Source organism: Aricia agestis, chromosome 3 (genome assembly GCF_905147365.1).
Source record: "Aricia agestis chromosome 3, ilAriAges1.1, whole genome shotgun sequence".
Classification (NCBI taxonomy): Eukaryota; Metazoa; Arthropoda; class Insecta; order Lepidoptera; family Lycaenidae; genus Aricia; species Aricia agestis.
Genome location: NC_056408.1, coordinates 13018880 through 13032973, shown reverse-complemented (window position 1 = coordinate 13032973; position 14094 = coordinate 13018880). Strand labels below are relative to the sequence as shown.

The 14094-nt window shown below is 35.2% G+C and overlaps 1 protein-coding gene across 10 annotated transcripts in view; it reads right to left on the bottom strand.

Moving 5' to 3' along the window:
- Positions 1–14094, bottom strand: part of LOC121725403 (protein tramtrack, beta isoform-like) — a 554986-nt gene that overhangs the window by 123745 nt on the left and 417147 nt on the right. Inside the window, exon 7 of one of the 10 annotated variants that reach the window (XM_042112351.1) lies at positions 4824–4834. The exons of the other annotated variants lie outside the window; for them this stretch is intronic. The gene's annotated coding sequence lies outside the window, so the exon portion shown is untranslated. Of the gene's footprint in view, positions 1–4823; positions 4835–14094 lie in introns of those variants that run through there. 10 annotated transcript variants of the gene reach the window in all.

The following is a 14094-nucleotide window of genomic DNA, read 5'->3' as shown; positions in this document are numbered from 1 at the left end:
ACAAAAGTGAAAATAAAAATTGGTCTTTCAGCGCTGCTCCTATACAGTGTACTCTCTATAAGGAACACATACACACCCTAAAGTATTATCACTTATTTTTGTTACACCTTGTATATATAATTGGAATCTCGGAATCGGCTCCAACGATTTTCATGAAATTTAGTATATAGTGGGTTTCGGGGGCGATAAATCGATCTAGCTAGGAATCATTTCTAAAATATGTCATTTTCATCGGATACCGAGCAAAGCTCGGTCAAACAGCTAGTTTACATAATATTAGATATTACATACAATTTGTCATCTTGCGGTATAGCGGCCAAATGTGTTTCCACCAGAGATGTGTTGCGAGGAATGTGTTTTTGAGAACCAATAGAATCGCTTCATTGACATGACCTTGCCAATAAAGTGGAATAAAATATGTATGTCACAATCGTGCCCATAAGATTTGTCACAACCGTACCTCGGTTAAACGATTTACGTAAAAACTCGTAGTTAACTACTAATGATCAACTTATAACAATAAAATACAATACATACGTTAGGTACATACAAAAAAAGTGAACATTAAAATAAATCAAACAAAAACAATGTTATTTTTTTTGAAATTCTCTCCGTGGCGGTCACTTGCCGCAAAGATCAGACCTTCTCACTATGTAGGCACATCATGACCGCTATGCACATTGTAACAATTCACAATTTCACCATTAACTGTATAGAGTTTTGCTTTGCATTTGGCTACATAGGCGGATGCGCATATCCATCTCTTTTTGATGTGGTTTTTTGTGTAACTGTGCTGAATAAACCTGTATCCGTCCAAGTAGATGACCGGATGACCTCTCTGAGATTTGCCGAGGAAAACTAAAAAAAAAAACATTGTCTATGAAATACTGTAAAAGATTTTTATGCTTTTCAGCATCTGAACTGCCCCGGGGCAGGGTGGGCCGACAGGACACAGAAACAGCCGAAGTTTAAATTAAGAACATAAACTAGACGTATTGCACTAGAGTGGGTACTATGCCGTTCAGATGCCGAAAACGCTATTTCATTTCCATACTAAACAGATAAGAAAAAAAACACATTCTAAAAAACTATAATTATATTTTTTGAAAACAACTAAGCACCATATTTTTACAAATATATTTTTTTCAATGTTACATACTAAGTATAGGTCTACCAGAATCTGATGGCAAAAAGTGAAAAAGTAAATTAACTCTAGCAATACCGGAATTGGAATAAAATATTTTGATCCTTTTTTATCTTTATAGCGGCTGATTAAATGTGTGAAACATGCAAATATATAAATTTATCCAATGATCAAGGATATTTTTTGAAAATCTGCCGTCAAAATTTGTCATCAGATTCTAGCAGAGATTTATCTATTGTTAATGAAAATGACTGATTATGAAATGACAAATTAAAATCATTTTATTTTCAGTCATAGGGACCGACAAGGCTTTAAATTAACGTGACGAAAAAAGAAACTAACGCCGCCATCATACATAAAAGTAACAACACATTTTTGATATGCTTTTGACAGCTGTTCTCCTTTACCGGCAGCGCGGCGCCCGCGTCCACGTTCATAATATTATAAAGCCTTCAGCTCAGTCTGTATCATTTGATTTATTCTCATTCAATTCTGGTCCTTCAAAAATGGAAATAATGAAAATGTTGTTCTTCGGCTAATGACCGTTGTGAACATTAAAACATTTCACTAGGTCATCATTGTATGTGTAAAGTTTAGCTTTACATTTGCTTATGTAGTTGGTTGCACAAATCCATCTCTTTTTCATGCTATGTTTTGTGTCGCTATGTTGAATGAATCTGAAGCCGTCCACGATTATGACCGGTTTGCCCCTCTTGGATAAGCCCCAGGTAACTGAAAAAATAGTTTTACTTTATACTTAGGTACATTCTACAATATTTTATTCTCCTTTACTATTTCGGTTTGGGTTCTACTTGACACAAAATGTTATATTAATAAAATATACAACTTCTTTCTCAATATATAATTTCCCACATCTTTAAGAATTTTTTTTTTTCCTTTTTAGATAATTAGTGGTATGTTCTTCGAGCAAAGTTCTTCAAATACAGTAGTTGCTGGCCAGCTTATTAGAAATGTCCTCATGGTTTCCAAGAACAAAATATGTTACTCTTCCAACATTGTCGGCCTCGTCAAGAAGAAAAATCTTCTTCATGACCGTCACAGCAACCGTCTCAATCTTTGTGACGGTTGTTATGACGGTTTTTAAAAGTACCTAGCTCATCCTACATGGAGTAATAATGTTATAATTTTTGTATGAAAAAAGAAAGTATAGTTTTGAACTCTCATAATATTTTAATAAAAAATATACTTAATAATATGTAATATGCGATTTAAATTGAGATGTAAATAATAGATCAAAAGTCATGAAAATAAATTATTAATCCAACAGTTGTAAAATGATTCCGAAATAGACTCAACTTCGAAATTCTTAAAACTTTGGAATGAAATATTTTAAAAACCTGAGCTGATAAAAATAAAATTTCTTAGAAACATAAATTGATCAGAGCGCAAATTTCTTACAGAAACAGCTTTTAATTTTCAGGTAACAAAACTACTCTTGAACAGTATCATTATAATATAAAATTACAGTGTTATTGATTTTGTTCCTTTACTCGTTTTTTTTTCTTTACGTTGCTTTGTGACCACGACAGTTATGTACATCATAACAGCTCACTATTTCATCATTGCATGTGTACAATTTTGCTTTGCATTTAGTCACGTAGACGGAGGCGCAAACCCATCTCTTCTTATAGCTATGTTTTGTGTCACTAGTCTGAATAAACTTGAAGCCGTTCATGTATATGACAGGAAACCCTTTCCGAGATATGCCATAAGAGACTGAAAAGCAAAACACATATTATAAATGATCAAACGAACTTACCAAGTGAAGTTCGATCATTATTATATGAGTCGCTTCATTCGAAGGTGATGGTTGGTTGATGGTTGTGATTCAAATGATAACACACTGGGATCATGGTGATTATACATAATATTATAATATAACTGATTCAGCGAAACTTTGTTCGTCGATAAAATGATGGCTAAGGAAAATATCGAAAATATTGTAGTCGCTAGTCCTGCCTGTCGACTGTCGTCTTACTAATCGTGTCCAGTTTCAGTCCCCGTGTCGACGCTCGTGTCGACGCTCATGTCGATGCTCGTGTCGATGCTCGTGTCAACGCCGCGCCGCTCTCGCACAGAATCTGCTTTATCCAGCGACTAACCGACTGGGAGTTGGCTGTTCTATGCGGATCGTTAAACGTTAGCAATAATAACCCGTACTGTAGCATTATCCTATTTAATATAATCTTGAATAACCATCGCACGGCGTAATAACTTAAATATAACTTGAAACTTTTTTAATAAAAAGGAATTACATAATTTAATAACCTCACCGATCCGATCACGCCCGGGAGTTGATGTCTTTGTAATATAATTTTCGATACCGATATTTAAAACCGTAATTTTTTATTATGCCGAGTTTTATTAGTCAGAAAGTTTTAAGTCAATGAGTAATGACCCGTATTCAGTAGGTACAGAGTGCAAGAAAAAACCAATAATTTATAAGTGGATCGCGGGTACTATACGCCTCAAGTATTTATTATACAAGTATTTTTACCGGAAAGCTTATTTCGAAAGACGCTTCAGTCTTAACACTTTCATCTGAGCCAATGTAACCAACCAATAATGTCAACATTGTTCATAAACAATGACAGTGCACAGGCTGTAGAATATATTATAGCCATTGTCAAATTGTTTGGCTAAGGTTCCGATGGAGCGGACGAAGATCTCTGTAATAAGTCTATTAACTAATAAGATTGAACAGAGTATAAATATCTAAAATCTTATTCGAAGTAAAGTATTTTAGAATAAATTTTAAGGTTACTGCTTTAACTGGGTCCGGCTCTGAGGTCGTCGATAATGTATGCATATAATGTAATGCATATTAATATGATTGAAAGTCGAGAATATTGTGTTCTCGGTCCACCAGGCTAAATGTTTTAACAATTATTCAAGAATAAGTGTGATTCTGTTATCGTATTTATCATTGCATATTTTATTTAGTATTAAATATTTTAATCGCTGAAAACCAGTTGCATTCCGCGGCGGGAGTCAGGAATCAGGATATGAAGGTGTCAAAACACCTATCAGTTGAGTTAGCTCACGAATAGTACACTGATTTAACTGTTCTATATTATTCCGTTTTTAATAGGCGTATACTATTATATAATCTATACTAATATTATAAATGCGAAAGTATCTCTGTCTGTGTCTGTCTGTCTGTCTGTCTGTCTCGCTTTCATGCCAAAACTACTGAACCGATTGCAATGAAATTTTGTACACAGTGATTCTAGAGTCTGAGAAAGGACATAGGCTACATTTTGATGTGGGAAAATATCTTATTTCCATGAAAATATCGATGAAAATGAATTCGCATTGCGCGTGGCCAGCGCTCATCCCGGGGGTCCTGGGTTCGAGTCCCGCAGGCGGAACAAAAAGTTTTCAATGTTCCTGGGTCTTGGATGTGTATTAAAATTATATTTCAAAAATCTTAAATGTATTAATTTATGTATAATACTAGCTGTTGCCCGCGACTTTGTCCGCGTGGACTTCAGTTTATAAAGCGCGATGTCAACAAAATTGGTGTCAAAAGCTTTTATAAAAAAACCCTGGTACCCCTTAAATCAATACAGCTGTGCAGTGTGCACACAATAAGTATTTCATTTTTTTATATTAAACTTTATATTTTATGCCAAATTTTAAAGCTTATTTAGCCCCCCAATTACACAACTTTACCCATAAACTATTTATCATTGATAGGTTTAAGGTTACGTCACTGCACAGATAAAGTACTGAGTTATTTAATACCGTAGAATAGATATAACAATCGAAAAAAATCGAAACTTAAGAGGATACACCAGGGGCGAGAGAAATTGAAAATAGGTATTTCAAAATGTATTGCTGTCTCACCAATCTCAAGTCTCCCACCGCAGAGCGCGATAGAGACAATACGACAAAAGTTCTAATAAAAAAGAGAAAATCTTTGATTCGTTGTCCGCTGATTCCTTCTCCAAAACTTAACCGATTTTAGTACTTTTTTCATTCATAATTAAAGCAAGGCTTGAGCTGTGTTCCTATGTTTTATTTTTTTTGTATATTTAAGCCAGTTTTATTTTCTGGGTATTTAAACACAGAGGAAAATCTTGCCATTTTTCTGGGTTTTTGGACGTTCTTATCTTTTTGAATAATAATATTATGAAAAAAAAGAAAACATAGGGACATGCTAATAGTGGCCATAGATATTCAGGAAAAAAATTATAACTCTACCGGCATTATCCAGGGAGGAAACAGGGGACAGCGTTTGTATGGAAAAACGGCGGTGTGGAATCCTCTTAAATGTAAGATGATACCACCTCTTATAGTAAGACTTTTGAGCAAGCGTCAGCGCGATGTAGAAGACGCACGGCGCCATCTATTATGAATTTTTGGAACTAACTTATTTTGAACAAATTTACGCATTTTCACCCCCTGACAACCCTTTTTTTCAGTAAAAAAGTAGCCTATGTCCTTTCTCAGGCTTTAGACTATCTTTATACAAAATTTCATTACAATCGGTTCGGTAGTTTTGGCGTTTGGCGTGAAAGCGAGACTGACAGACAGACAGACAGACAGATATACTTTCGCATTTATAATATTAGTATAGATTATGTGCACACTGCACAGCTGTTTTTGGGTATTTTGATTAATTAAGGGCCGCGCTACACCGGCATGGCAGCTGCGAGGCGAGCACTTTCAGCGCTGCCATTCCGGTGTAGCGCGGCCCTAAGAGGGGTACCACTTACCAGGGTTTTAAAAAGTTATGAAATTTGACACAAATTTTGTTGACACCGCGCGCTATAAACTAAAGTCCACGCGGACGAAGTCGCGGGCAACAGCTAGTATATCTAATATATAAAATTCTCGTGTCACGGTGTGCGTGTTTGAACTCCTCTGAAACGGCTCGACCGATTTTCGTGAATCTTAGCGAGCTAGGGTTGAGAATCAGACAACATCTACTCTTTTATCTTTATAAGTGTATTCATTTGTTGAATAAATAATAGTAAATTATTACAACTCGAAACTGCCGGCGACCATTGTTTGTGCGACGGGATAGCAATCATGGACTTTGCCATGTTATTTCGAAATAAACTAACGAAGTGGTTTCAAATTTAAAATAATTCAAAAATTGTAAATTTAAAATATAATACAATATTTTCCGCCGCTTTGTTTGGGGAAAAGAAAATCTTTGAAATAAGGTAACCTTCGGTGAGGGTACACGAAGATATAGTTTTAAATTCTAATAATTTATTCATGTCAAGATGTATAATATATTAAGCTAGTGGTCCCCAACCCCTTTTTTTTTTGTTTTTGGAACGAAGAAATATAATCATTATGTAACTTTAAACTAGCAGATAAATAGCTGCAAATATTATACGATAGGTACCTACTTAAGTCAATTAGTGGTCGCTGTTAAGGACGCTATCGCATATATTATTACAAAAATTAGCAGGTCAGTGCGAATATCGACGTTATGGACATTAAAATAACATTAAATATCAGCGCGCCTCGTACAGTGGCGGGTACGACGCACGCCGCGTTCTTGATAGGGCGAAAATGTATGAAGAAATTTGAGAGCGTTTCTTATTTTTCTTATAAATGGAAATGTTATTTATTTTGATATAAAATATTTAGCTATTCGTACAGGGGACTAAAAAAGCAACAATTTTGTTGTATATTTATTTTCCTTAGTTCAGTGTATTTAGCTATAATGGTACCTAATCAAAACCCGTTTTTTTTAATCTTTTGCGATTATTGTGATGGTTTAAACGTATTTATGTGAAAATTTTGTATGCGGCTATAAATTTTTTTGGTGTAGTCGTGGAGACGAATCTTTCATTTGAAACCAAAATATCCTCGCAGTGTGACTCCTAATTCTTTAAAATGGTACCTAATCGCTGATATTTGTGATAAAATGTGATAGTTTCCTTAAGCGTTTGTCTTAATCCACTTTTTTTTTTTTTTTGAATGCAGTCTTGTTCTAAACGATCTGAACATATCTGGATTCATAACTAAAAATATTTTTGTGGCTTAGTACACGAATGTCATCATCCATATTTTACATTTTATAGTATTTTTGTATTGCTACAGTCATATTTTATAGCGGGCTTACATTGTGTTCCAAATCTGTAATTCAATTCAGTTCGTGCATTCCAGTGCTCGTTTATAACAGTGGTAATCCAGCGACCAGCACTGGAATCAAATCATATAAACCGGCTATGAAGGATGTAAGTAATTTATTTCTTTCATCTAACATTAAAATCTGACAGGTATTAGTTTAAGTAGTGAAATCATTCATAAAAAAATGCAAATGCGGCGCGATTAAAAAACACATTATTAAAATACTTTATCAATAAGGTTTTTCATCGTTCGCCTACGAATAATAAAAACTAAGGAAGAGTAAGGAAGAGTAAAAAAAAAGAAAACGGGCAAAAATTGTGTCAAAAATTTGTTCCGCGTGTCTACAAAATGAGACCCGAATACATGCATACTTTAGTCCTTATGCATGTATTCGGTACACAATTTTGTGTAATCATAGAAGTGACAATTATTGTCAACGGCTTTATTTCGTAAATTTGAGTGTTATAGCGTTTTCGGCATCTGCGCTGCCCCGGGGCAGGGTGGGCTGACAGGATACGGAAACAACCGAAGTTTAAATAAAGAACATAAACTACCTAGTGCAATACGTAGTTTGTGTTCGGCTGTTTCCGTATCCCAGTGTTCTTCAAACTGTGTCGCGAAGCTTCTGTAGGTCGCCAAAGGTTAAAAGGACTATTTTATTTTAAAAAAATAAAGGTTAAGGATGCAATTTAACAGAAGGAAATCTTCAAAAATACATACATGATAAAACAAGCCAATGTGTGAAATATTTTGTCATGTCGGGGGGTCGCGTCATAAATAAGTTTGAAAAACACTGCCGTATCCTGTCGGCCCACCCTGCCCCGGGGCAGTGCAGATGCCGAAAACGATATTAGTAATTCGTAGCTATTGTCATATTTTAATGTGCGAAAAGGAACCAAATTCAAAACGGTTGAAGTATGGGAGTTACGTTTCCTTAATTTTTATTATTCGTAGTCGTTCCCATAAAGATACGGTGTTCCAATATTCCTCGTAAAATTAATTCTTTGGGTGGATGGTTGTGATTGTCGTTTATGGCAACAATTTCCTCGGATGTCGTATACAGGTTCGCCTTGCAACCCGAGGCGCTTCTGGTGCAGCAGCGCCATCTCACTTTCAACGGTGGCGTCTGATCTTTTCTTAGGTCTCTGTAGAACTTGTAACCGTTGACTATTATGAGTCGCTTACCCTTTACCGAAGTAAAATATATGTAATGAATACCATCTGAAAAAATAATTATAAAGTGTTTATCATAAAAAAAATATATTAAAATCAAAAGTTTGAAATATTTGGTAGTAAATTTTATTTTTTATTTTTTTATCTGGATAGACTACGATGTATGTTTGACGGTATACTTATATGGTTTTTAGGGCCTGTTTCACCACTTTCTGATAGGTGCCGAATAGGCTATCCACCACTTAACTTGACAGATGAAGTATGGAGAATATGTCAAAAAAACTGTGAATAGCCTATTCGGTACTTTATCAGAAAAAGAAAGTGGTGAAACAGGCCCTTAATGAAATGAACCAATATAACACCATGTTTCATTTGCATCTCCGTTTTATTGTTTACGTTGTGAGAAGTGTAACAAGGAGAGAAACAATATAAGCTGGCATATAATGTTTATTTATTATTAAACGCTTGTTAAACGCCCAATATGGTCGTATTACGACGCCCATATTGGGCGTTTGACAGACTGCAGACACGCCTTAAGAAAAAAAGTCCATTTAGACGTCTTGACAGACGAGAGAATAAGGACACATGTAATTAAATAAAAGTTTTATTCTTTCTAATAATAACTTTAAGCACAGAATAGATAATAGTAAAAGTAGGGGAGAGGGGGGCTAGATTTAACAGGGGTAAGTATTAACAAGTCTATAACTAATAAATTAAATGACGATTCGGTAAGACGTTCAATGTTATAAGTTCGGGCGACGTCGGTGAACGATTTGCGACAATTGAGTTGCCCACCGGCCGCCGCGTAATGAAGTTATTGTACGTCGGTGCAAAAATACAGGTTAGCGAACATTTTTACGTCTCGAATTTTTTGATTCATGCTTTATGTAATTGGTTTTGTGATTGCAGATTTTTATATAATTAATGGTTATTTAGTTGTTAATTACATTTCCGTGTTATTTGATTAAATATACCTATAGTTTTTTTTTAAATAATTAGTTATATCCAAAAATGTCCTCGGGGGCTAGTTTTAACAAAAGGAACGGGGTAAGTATTAATCGGTTAATATTTGTATTACAAGCCAGTTGGCTGCCACATCTGCCGAAAGAGGTGCGTGGATTACTCTGGCGGCAGCGGTACACGCTATCGGCAACACCACACCAACAATATTCATATTTCCGAGAACCAGGTTCAATTTTTGTTGCAAACGGTCCACTAGAATCCATAGCAGCTCAGGGTGGATGAACGAAAAGGAAATGTATGTTATTTGAGAGAACTTTTTATTGTTATTTAACATTTGTATGTCAAAAAATAAATAAATTACCATTTTAATATTGTTTTGGTTTTTACTTCTATTGTTAAATGAAAAGTTTTGCTAGCGTTAATACTTACCCCGTCACTGTTAATATTTGCCCCCGAAACGGGGCAAGTTTTAACCGCTGACTTTAAAAAAAAATACGTCTCCCTTCGAATCCAAGTAATTTAGATAAATTTTTAGCTAAGTATATGCAAACCATATAAATTTCCGTTACTCAGGTATAAAAATAATAACATAAAGTTTTCAAATTAAGAAGATAAAATTGACAATATTTAAAATCTGTTACAACTAACCCCTCTCCCCTACTTTAAGTACTATTTAGGGTGGGTTGCACCAACTTACTTTAACTATAACTGTAACTATAATTACTATAACTACAGTGCAAAATGTCAAATCTTTCAACCATATTCTATTCATACTTATATCGATTTTTTTTCGTGAAAATTTACTATGGCTCAAAGTTTCGATGTTATTACAAATATTTTTCCTGTCGATTTTTACAGATGATTCAATTTTTTATACTCTTAATCCCATTAACTATAGCTTTAATAAAAAAATAAACGCAACAGACATCTGTCAAATTCTGTGTCAAAGTTAAGGTTAAAGTAAAGTTAGCCTTAACTATAACCAGAGTAGACAGAATGATAGAGTATGCCGACTTAGAACTGACGTTGAAATTTTTAAATTTGACGTATTATGACTAAAATCGTCGCTAGGGTTGTTAACTGTTGCCTACGAATTTAAAACTATGACATATTCGCTGGACGTGTTCCTCTTTGGTCGTATTGTTGTTTGTGTTTTGGCACATGCGATTAAAATTGTCAGAATCCAATTTTGAAATCTTTATTTTAAATATTTAAAAATAAATTATATCAGCCAGCGCGAGGCACATTCCGCTTATAATCCTAGTGAAACCCGACGAATTTGACAGATATTGAAACCTGTCCGTCTCTTTGCAGTCGAACTACTGGTCCTTATGTCTATTGTGCTATAACCATAACTTTGACTATAACTGTAAGCACGTCTCTGGTGCAACCCACTCGTAGATTATTTCTTCAGACACAATGAGTTACTCTAAATTAAAATAAATAAGAACAATCAAAATTTAATAATATCTTGATTATTTTGGTATAATATTTTGTACCTAGCCCGTATATCCTGAGATCCATTAAATATATAAAGTACAGGAAGCCATCCACAACTTATTTGACAGATTCCCCATACTCTTTTCTGTCAAGTTAAGTGGTGGATAGCCTATCCGCCCTATCCGGCACTTATCAGGAAGTGGTCAAACCCTTTTCATGTCATAAAAAGTGCAATAAAAACACCAACATCGGCGAAATATATTAATAGGCCTCCAACATTTGAAAAACGCGGCCTAAGCATCATTGGTGATTGCGATGATAACTTTAACGATTTCGATGATGATGATGAGGCCCTCTTTGCGTTGGGGCATGAATCATGATGTATCTCCATGTTTACTATCGTAATTACACAACGTTCTTTTTTTATGAAATAAGGGGGCAAACGAGCAAACGGGTCACCTGATGGAAAGCAATTTCCCTCGCCCATGGACACTCGCAACATCAGAAGAGCTGCAGGTGCGTTGCCGGCCTTTTAAGAGGGAATAGGGGAGGGTAAGGAAGGGAATATAGGGAAGGGTAGGGAAGGGAATAGGGTAGGGGATTGGGCCTCCGGTAAACTCACTCACTCGGCGAAACACAGCGCAAGCGATGTTTCACGCCGGCTTTCTGTGAGCCCGTGGTATTTCTCCGGTCGAGCCGGCCAATTCGTGCCGAAGCATGGCTCTACCACATAAGACCACGTTCTGCAATATTCTCAATTGAAGCCGGCCACGAATCACGACCAATTATAAACAGACACACATGCTTGTTATTCCCTACATTCGTCACCCTTAGAGTCACGTAACTAGACTAAAAGTACAATTTTTCTTAGTTTTCCGCTATCGGAAGGTGTGAATGGCGGTTGTTGGCGACGACAATGCGGTTGTTGACGGTGTACAACCGGGCGTTGCAGTTCAACGCGTTGCGGGAGCAGCACCGCCATCTTTGTCGTTTCACGTCCTTTTTGCCCTTCGGAGGGCTCTCCTTGTAGAATTTGTACCCGTTGACGGCGATGATAGGCCTTCCACGTTTCGACATCACAAATTTGCACCTCGAATCTGAAATGATATATGACGATTACTATGACACTTTAAATCGATACATCAAGAGTACTAATGGTCCATAATGCCAGTACAATATCCAGAGCTCATGGTCTTTAGAATTACCGCCGTATTGTTGATTCTTTCGGAAATATATGACAGTGTATTGACGTATACTGTTGGCATATCATTATAATATACTTACCTCACATAGATACAAAAATACTTGTCATGACACAGAGTCACACTCGTATCAAAATTACAATATGGCGTCGGATACACGATGTCTGCCTATTTACCAGTTTTCGGATATCAGGATCGAATATTTTGCAAAATCAGCGCAACAGTCCCGGTGAACTTCGTGTTACTTTAAAACCTTCCCTGGACTTCTACGAATATTTTAAGACTAAAATTAGCCCAATCCATTCAGCCGTTTTCGAGTTTTAGCGTTACTAACACAATTAAAAATCCATTTTATATATATATAGATACTATTTTGGTAGTGTAAGGTATAAATGATATTCATCGAAACAATATTTGCACAGTCCGATGGGTTTCATGGACATCGTTTTGCACGTGTCACAGCCATGGTATGTGGCTTGTCTCTTCCCGTGCATCGCACATACCCGACATCGTATTCGTTTGTCCAGCCGAATACATCTATGCACATTTTTGTTGTTGTCATCTGAAACGTTCACACCATAAAAATACTTTATCGTGGCTGATTTACACTTTTGAAGCGAGTTTATTCCATCAAGATCAAGTAAGACTCTAGGAGACCGAGCTTTGCTGGAAGTTAAGGTTTTTTTTTCAAGATATATTAGAAAAACGTCTTACTAAAAAGTAGTTATAATTAATTACTAGCTATTTGACCGAGCTTTGCTCGGTATTCGCTAAAACACGAATAAAATCACATTTTATAAAAATGATTCCTAGCTAGATCGATTTATCGCCCCCGAAGCCCCCTATATACTAAATTTCATGAAAATCGTTGGAGCCGATTCCGAGATTCCAATTTTATATATACAAGAATTGCTCGTTTAAAGATATAAGACTAGCTATTTGACCGAGCTTTGCTAGGTATTCGATGAAAAGGACATTTTCTAAAAATGATTCCTAGCTAGATCGATTTATCGCCCCCGAAACCCCCTTATATACTAAATTTCATGAAAATCGTTGGAGCCGATTCCGAGATTCCAATTATATATTTATATACAAGAATTGCTCGTTTAAATATATAAGAGTACCTGGATGACCGAGCTTTGCTCGGTATAGCAAACACTCATTGACTTCGTGTTACTTAACAACGCCATCTGCTGGAATAGCTTTAGGTATTGTTGTGTCATTAAAGAAATTAGTTGTTGACAAAATAGTATTATTAATTGCCAATAGATGTCAGGAAGAGTCATATTTTTCAATTTATCGATTATCGATAAAACACGAATAAAAAGACTTTATAGCTAGATCGATTTATCGCCTCCGAAACCCCCTGTATACTAAATTTCATGAAAATCGTTGGAGCCGATTCCGAGATTCCAAATATATATATATATATATATATATATATATATATATATATATATATATATATATATATATATATATATATATATATATATATCTTTAAACGAGCAATTCTTGTATATATATATATATATATACAAGGATTGCTCGTTTAAAGATATAAGATATATATTTATAGTTAAAATTAGTAATAAGTACCTAAACTTCTTTTAGATGACAAAATAAGATTACTTGTAAATTGTAATGTAAACACGTGAAGCGGACCAAAAGGATTTATGAATGTATTGCGAGCCAAAAAGTAGTAAATCTAAACCATGAATGAATAAATAAACAACATTTTTTTGTAATTTATATATTTTGTAATATTATAAAGTTTCAAATTCAATCGTGAGCTACCAAATAATATAATAGAAAATATAATAGTAAGATTTATGGTAAGTATTTTATTATTCTATTTCAATTTGAGTTACTTTTTTGTAAAATTTATATTTCATAGAAGGGACAGGTCGCGGAGTATGATCGTGTGAGTTCCTGACATTCACTATAGTATCACCTACGGTGTATATCACAGCTTTGCACCCTTTCCCGAAGTTAGTTGAACACACCCATCTCTTTTTGAAATCTTTTGCAGGACCGTATAGTTTTTTGTTGCGA